This window comes from Petaurus breviceps, unplaced genomic scaffold (genome assembly GCF_028583685.1).
Source record: "Petaurus breviceps papuanus isolate PSGF00001 unplaced genomic scaffold, PetGlider_PUasm1.0 118, whole genome shotgun sequence".
NCBI lineage: Eukaryota > Metazoa > Chordata > Mammalia > Diprotodontia > Petauridae > Petaurus > Petaurus breviceps.
The window spans coordinates 23,361,828-23,368,430 of NW_027185616.1; the positions used below are offsets into that span (position 1 = coordinate 23,361,828).

Here is a 6,603-nt window from a genome sequence, read left to right on the forward strand (position 1 = left end):
ATATGATATGATATGATATGATATGATATGATATGATATGATATGATTGATATGATATGTGCAGCAGCCCTGGAGTCAGGAGGACTTGAGTTCAAATGTCACCCCAGACATTTATTAACTGTGCGATCCTGGGCAAGTCACTTAACCCTGTTTGCTTCAGTTCCTCATCTGATAAATGAGCTGGAAAAGGGAATGCAAACCACTGAAGTGCCTTTCCTGTGCCCAAAAGGGGTCATGAAGAGTTAAACCTAACTAACTGGCTACACAAGAACGTCACATAAAGCACAGTGCCAGGCACTAAGAATACAAAACCAAAAATGAAGCAGTTCCTTCCCTCCAGGAGCTCACATAAAAATCACTCATTCCCAGCGGGCTGTAAGGGTTGCATGAGAAGCAGAAGTGTAATGGACAGACAGGTGGCTATGGAATCCAGGAGGCCGGGGTTCCAGTCCCTCCCCTGATATATATTGGCTGTTTGACTCTGGGAAAAGTACTTTAACATCTTAGTTTCCACAAACATCATCATCATCCACACATTGCATTTTAATGTTTGCAACAATCTTTACATATGACATTTCATTTGATCCCCACAAAAATCTATAGGTTAGATCATTTTACAGATGAAGAAACTGAAGCTAAGAGGTCCAGGGTCTTGCACGGGTCACAGAACACAGGTCTTTCTAACTCCAAGTCTCAGGACATAGTCAAAGGTCACCCAGCTAAGTAATGTCAAAGCTGGGAGTTTATTCCAGGCCCTCTGTCTCCAAGTCTAGTACCCTTTCCTTGACAACAACAACAAAAAAAATGGTTTTCTATTAATGAACATTGCAACGAAAAAGAGAAAGCCAGCAGGATATCAGAATGAGTGCTATCTTTCAGTGAACTTGGGAAAAAGTGCTCTAAAATATACATTTTGGTTTGCAAAGTGGGAGGGAATTTTCTCTCTCCTCCAGTCTTTTCCCAACACGCCCCCCCACCCTTTCTCCCTCCTTCTCTCCCTCTTTCCTTTCTTCTGTCCTTGTATTCATAACTCCCCCCTGCCCCCTAATGCTGCTTGGGTTATTTTGTTCCCTGCTTTCCTGAAGTACAACCACTGATAAGTTATCCTGGGCATTCCTTTCATGGGTTAGATTACATGGCCTCTGAAGTCCCTCCAACATTCATGTTCTGTGATTCTGTGATCTTTCAACAGACTCAATGAGTTTTATGCTCTCTTCTCAGGAAGTCTCAAAAGTAAACTATCAAAACCCTTATCTCATTATAAAAAGGAAAACAGAGACATTTGCTTCTGATAACTGGATCACTGATCCATAGCTTAAATCAGTGCTTCTCAAGTGTAATCCAAGGGCCTTCATACAGTTGCTTCCAGATGTACTTTGTACAGTCATGATTCTCTGAAGCAGACCTTTAAAATAATATATTAAAAGAGAAAACAAAAAGAAAAAAAGAGTATTTACCTATCAAGATGACACTTGGTTAGAAATAGACAGAAATAGGACCCACAGCATACACTGTGGAGTAAGTGAGAGATATGAGGAGCCAGAATGGATTTCACTTCTGCTCTGGTAGGGTGATTCTTCTTCTTCTTCTTTTTTTTGCCTTTGGAGGGCAATTGGGGTTAAGTAACTTTCCCAAGGTTGCATGGCTAGTTTGTGTGTGTGTGTGTGTGTGTGTGTGTGTGTGTGAAGTATCTGAGGCCGGATCTGAACCCAGGTCTTCCTGACTCTGGGGCCTATACTTTACTCAGGGCACCACCTAGCCACCCCAGGGTTATTATTCTTTTTTTTTTTTAAAGCAATCGGGGTTAAGTAACTTGCTCAAGGTTACACGACCAGGTGTTTCTGGGTGGGTGCTAAGTGTCTGAGCCTGGGATTCGATCTCCAGGTCTTCTCAACACTGGAGCCGGTGCTCTTACTCACTGTGCTACCTGGCCGTCCCCCAGGGTTATTATTAAAAGTGCACACACCACCAAAATGAACAAATCTGGAATGTAAATCAGTGTGTTTTAGTGAAAAGAGTTCTGGATTGAAAAGTCAGGAGAGATGGGTTCTAGTTCTAGCTTGGCTGCTAAAATGCTCAGTGGTTTAATCTCTCTGGGCCTCAGTTTCCCCATCTGTAAAATGAGGCAATGGCAGTAGTTATTTTCTAAGGTCTCTTACAGTTCTAAAATCCCATGGTTTTAATAGACAATATTCACACAAAGCAATTAACAAAAATTATATGTTACAGCAATTTCCAAATGTTGTTTTGGAACAAACAACTGTAATTTTAGGTACTCAATGAAGTGTTGAAATCCATTAACTGTCCTCAATCCTGCTTTGTCTCACCATGACAGCTCCCACAGCTCAGCAGTTGCTCAGATACCAAAGGCACTCGAAGCCTGGCTGTATTATATCTCCAGGTGCCAAGGTAGCCTCAGGATTGAACCCCAGGCCTAGGTCACTAGAGACAGACAATAGTCAAAATCTTCTCATCTAAATACACAAAAGAAACCAGAAAGGCAGTTAAACACTAAGGAAAAACAGCCAACCAAATAAATACAGGACAGCTCAAAAGCAGAGGCAGAACAAATAGAGGGAAGCACAGCTTGGGACTCAGCTCTGCCCCTTCCATATAGAAAACGGGGGTGCAAAATGTCACCCTCCAAAGGGAAGAATAGGAAAATATGAAAGCACCCTTGTCATATTTCCCACAAAATGTGGGTGAAAATAATGACAATATGAGCAAACATGGACTCAAGATATACCTTGGGGGGGGGGCAGGTAGGTGGCGCAGTGAATAGAGCACCAGCCCTGGAGTCTGGAGGACCTGAGTTCAAATCTGGCCTCAGACAGCTGATGCACTTACTAGCTGTTGTGACCTTGGGCAAGGACCTTAACCCCAATTGCCTTCCCTTCCCCCCTCCAAAAAAAAAAAAAAAGAAAAGAAAAGATGATGATAAACCTTTGGGCACATTGCTGTGGCCACTGCCAGTATTTTCCTAAAAGCTACCAAACTATAAAGTCTAGCCATATTTAAACTGTGTCATCTTTTTCTTTGTTTGTGTACATTTGTCTAGATATGGACACCTAGCTGCACAGTGGGCCGAGTGTCGGACCCGGACTCAGGAGGACTCATCTTCCTGAGTTCGAATCTCAGACACTTACCAGCTGTGTGACCGCGGGCAAGTCAGTTAACCCCAGTTTCCTCATCTGTGAAATGATCTGGACGAGGAAATGGCAAAACACTCCGGTTATCTTTACCAAGAAAATCCCGAATGGGGTCACCAAGAATCAGGTACGACTGAACAATAATTTGTCTAGCTAGAGCCTTTCATTTCCTAAACCATTCCTTTTCTATTAACCTCATAAGTTGTTAACTTTCTCTACTCTTTGAAATGACATCGTTTTACTTTTTATAGAAAGCCAGCTGACATAGGGTTTAGAAAAGAATAGAGAGTTTGCCTCTGATGCTGGAAGATATGAGTTCAAGTTCCATCTCTGAAATAAACCATTTGTGTTACTCTAGGCAAGTAATTTTCCTTCCCAAAGCCCTGGGCAACCTTCTAAGAACATAGGTTTCAGAGAAAGTGTTCACTCACAGTGGTAAAGGGGATTCCTTACTGAGAGCACTCTATACCTGCAAAATCACAGGCCCAGTTCATAATTCCACTTTGTATTTATTTCTCTACACAAGTTTTGTCCATTTCCTCCCCAGTATAATACAGGAAGGGCAGGAACTATTCCATTTTTATCTCTACAACTCCTGGGCCTATATAATTAATAAATGCTTGTTGAAGTACTGAATTGAAAATTGTTTTGATATATACATACACTCTTCTCCGTTGATTAGACCCAGATGCAATGGCAGCCTTGATCCAGAGCAGCCCTTTCTAAAACATAATAGGTCTTGGACAACAGACAAACACTGCAAAACCCTTTGAGAGGGATGGGAGCAGGAAAGTCTGGAGTCAAACACAGTTAGAAGGAGGAAGCAATTCAATGTCTATCTTCTCGGACATAAATCCCCACGATGTTTAAGGATCAATGTGTGGATGCCACTGTGAAGGTCATCCATATCCCTTAAATACAATGTAGAGCAATAGAATGCTTTAATAAATTCAGATTCAATGCTTCTCTGGTTTCTGGGGTTTGTGTGTGGGTAGGAGCCAGGCTGTTGGCTAATTTTGATATAAAGTTATCCACCAGGAGGTGATCGAGCAGGAAGGATCTCTGGATGTAAAAAAGATAACAAGCTCAACGCTATGACCAGCCACCAGATGGCTGTTTCACATCTCTTCCAACTTGATCTAAAAGCATAAATGGCCTATCATCTGTGAACGAAGAAACATCTTCACATGTGGGCTTGCTGCCAATCACCTGGTTCTGATTTTGCTGCATAATAAAATGAAGCAATTACCTTCCTGTTGCTAAAACAGACTTGTCTTGATTCTTCTTACATGTTCCTCCTCATCCCTCCCCCTGCAACTTTTGAACCCCATGGTAATAAGCTTGGGTTGGGTTTTTTTTTCCCTCACCAACACATTCCAAAATATTTTTGTAAATTAGAAAAACTCTGAAGGCTATGAAAGCATAAAGGTCATTTATACACCATTCTATCTCCGCAATACTAAGTTGACAGCATCTTATCACATAATATAGCTAGCTAAACACAAGATGCAAACTTTTCCTCTCTTTCTCAGGTTGTCTTTTATTTACATTGCTTTCCACTTTGGTCTGTTCCTGTTACACTACACATAAATCTCCTTTGTGTTTCCAGGAAAAAATAAATCATTTCTTTTTTACTTTGGCACCATAGCAAAGAAATGTCTTTACTCTGTTTTTTGCAACTGATGTGTTTACTTTATTTCTGCTATGAGGCCAGTTGAAGCTATTGTTTTTTTTTAAATTATTATTCAGGCTTTCATTTGTGGTTCCTGTTTTCTTACCCTGCTCACTCCCCTTCACCTCAAGAAGCCGCTTAGCAGAGGTGATGAGAGCATTGGATACTGACTCTAGAAAATTGCCACACTGGAAAAAGGACTAGCATTTGAATTCAAGGACCTGAGTTCAATTTTTGCCTCTGAATGACCTGTGTGGCCTTTGAGAGATTGAGAGATCACCTGACATTTCTGGGCCTCAGTTTCCTCATCTATAAAGTAAGGGAGTTATGATCTCTATGGACTCTTCCCCCTGAGGTGGAGTCAGGAAGACTCATCCTCCTAAGTTCAAATCTGTCTTGAGACATTTACTAGCTGTGTGACCCTGGAAAAGTCACTTAACTCTCTTTGCTTCAGTTTTCTCATCTGTGAAATAAGGTGGAGAAGGAAATGAAAAAGCACTCTGGTATCTTTGCCAAGAAAACCCCCAATGGGTCACAAAGAATTGAACATGACTGAAAAACAAAATCGTCTTCAAAAGGAAGTAGATTTGTTCTGTCTTGCCTCATAGAACAGAGCCAAGGAGCATTGGGTGGAAGACATGACTGAAAAACAACTGAACGACAAACAATATGGGCCTTTCCAACTCTTAACACATAATCCTAAAACCTGAATTCAAGTCTTCCTCTAACACTGACTGTAGATAAGTCACTTAAACTCTGAACTTGCATCAGTTTTCTCTGATATTTCTAAGATATAGAGAGTTGGTGGAGCAATGTTTTATACTAATGAAGTCACAGGTCTTAGACATATTCCCCTGTCCCTTTGAATTGTGTTTAAAAGATTTGTGTCTATGTGAAGATCTGTTTTGTTTTTATTTTTATATAAATACATCTTTATATCTATCACATTTATTATTTACATATGTACTTATATTATTGATTCAGTATTTATTTTAATTTTATTTATGTATGCATGCATGTGCTAATTATTTTATCATTTCTTTTTATTTTTATATTCATACAAAGACACAAAACACATATACAGTACTCATTTGTGTTTGCTCAGCCTTGGAAAATGTTTTCAAAAATACTAGATTGGACAAAGTATTTTTAGTCCATAGCTATGTAATGACTTCACCCATGAACTATAAATTAACTTAAGCTAAGCCTTACCCAAGCACCCATCATACCCTAACACCTACACACACACACACACACACACACACACACACCCCAATTATCCTGCAGTTGCAGTTGTCAGGCATAATTGAACGCTGTTTTCACCTAGACCTATGTTGGGCACATACTCCACATGTTTATTTGGTTGAGGCAAGACTGGAAAATAACTGGACTTATCTTTTACATATGACTTGTAAAATTTCTATGATACAGTTCTAACCTTTTGGTGGTTTCTGGGGAGTTTGTGGATCCATCTATCACTACCATAACATAGTATCCACTCTCTGACCATTATCCTCAAGTCCCTCCAACACAACCTTGGACAACCATTGTGTTCCTTAAGTCTGATAGATGAACTTTTGCCGTACCTTTTGGGTCCCACACTTCCATGCCATTTCTCAACCATTTCCACTTCATGTCACTTAACGTGCACCATTCTTCTTTCTACTCTCCCTTTTTATATCAGCGCTTTATTGTGTTTTCTTTCCCCACTGGAAATGGAAGCTCCCTGAAAACTGCCTTCCTTGGCTGTTTCAGTACCTGGCACGTGATAATCACTTATCA

At 40.4% G+C, this 6,603-nt stretch overlaps 1 long non-coding RNA gene across 1 annotated transcript in view; it reads left to right on the top strand.

Annotated features, from left to right (window-relative positions):
• The window catches only part of LOC138161502 (uncharacterized), a 27,262-nt gene extending 22,848 nt beyond the window's left edge, over nt 1-4,414 (top strand). Inside the window, exons 5-6 of the long non-coding RNA XR_011168400.1 lie at nt 3,059-3,276; nt 4,188-4,414. This is a non-coding gene — a long non-coding RNA (uncharacterized lncRNA). The remainder of the gene's footprint in view (nt 1-3,058; nt 3,277-4,187) is intronic.
• Nucleotides 4,415-6,603: the final 2,189 nt, after the last annotated feature.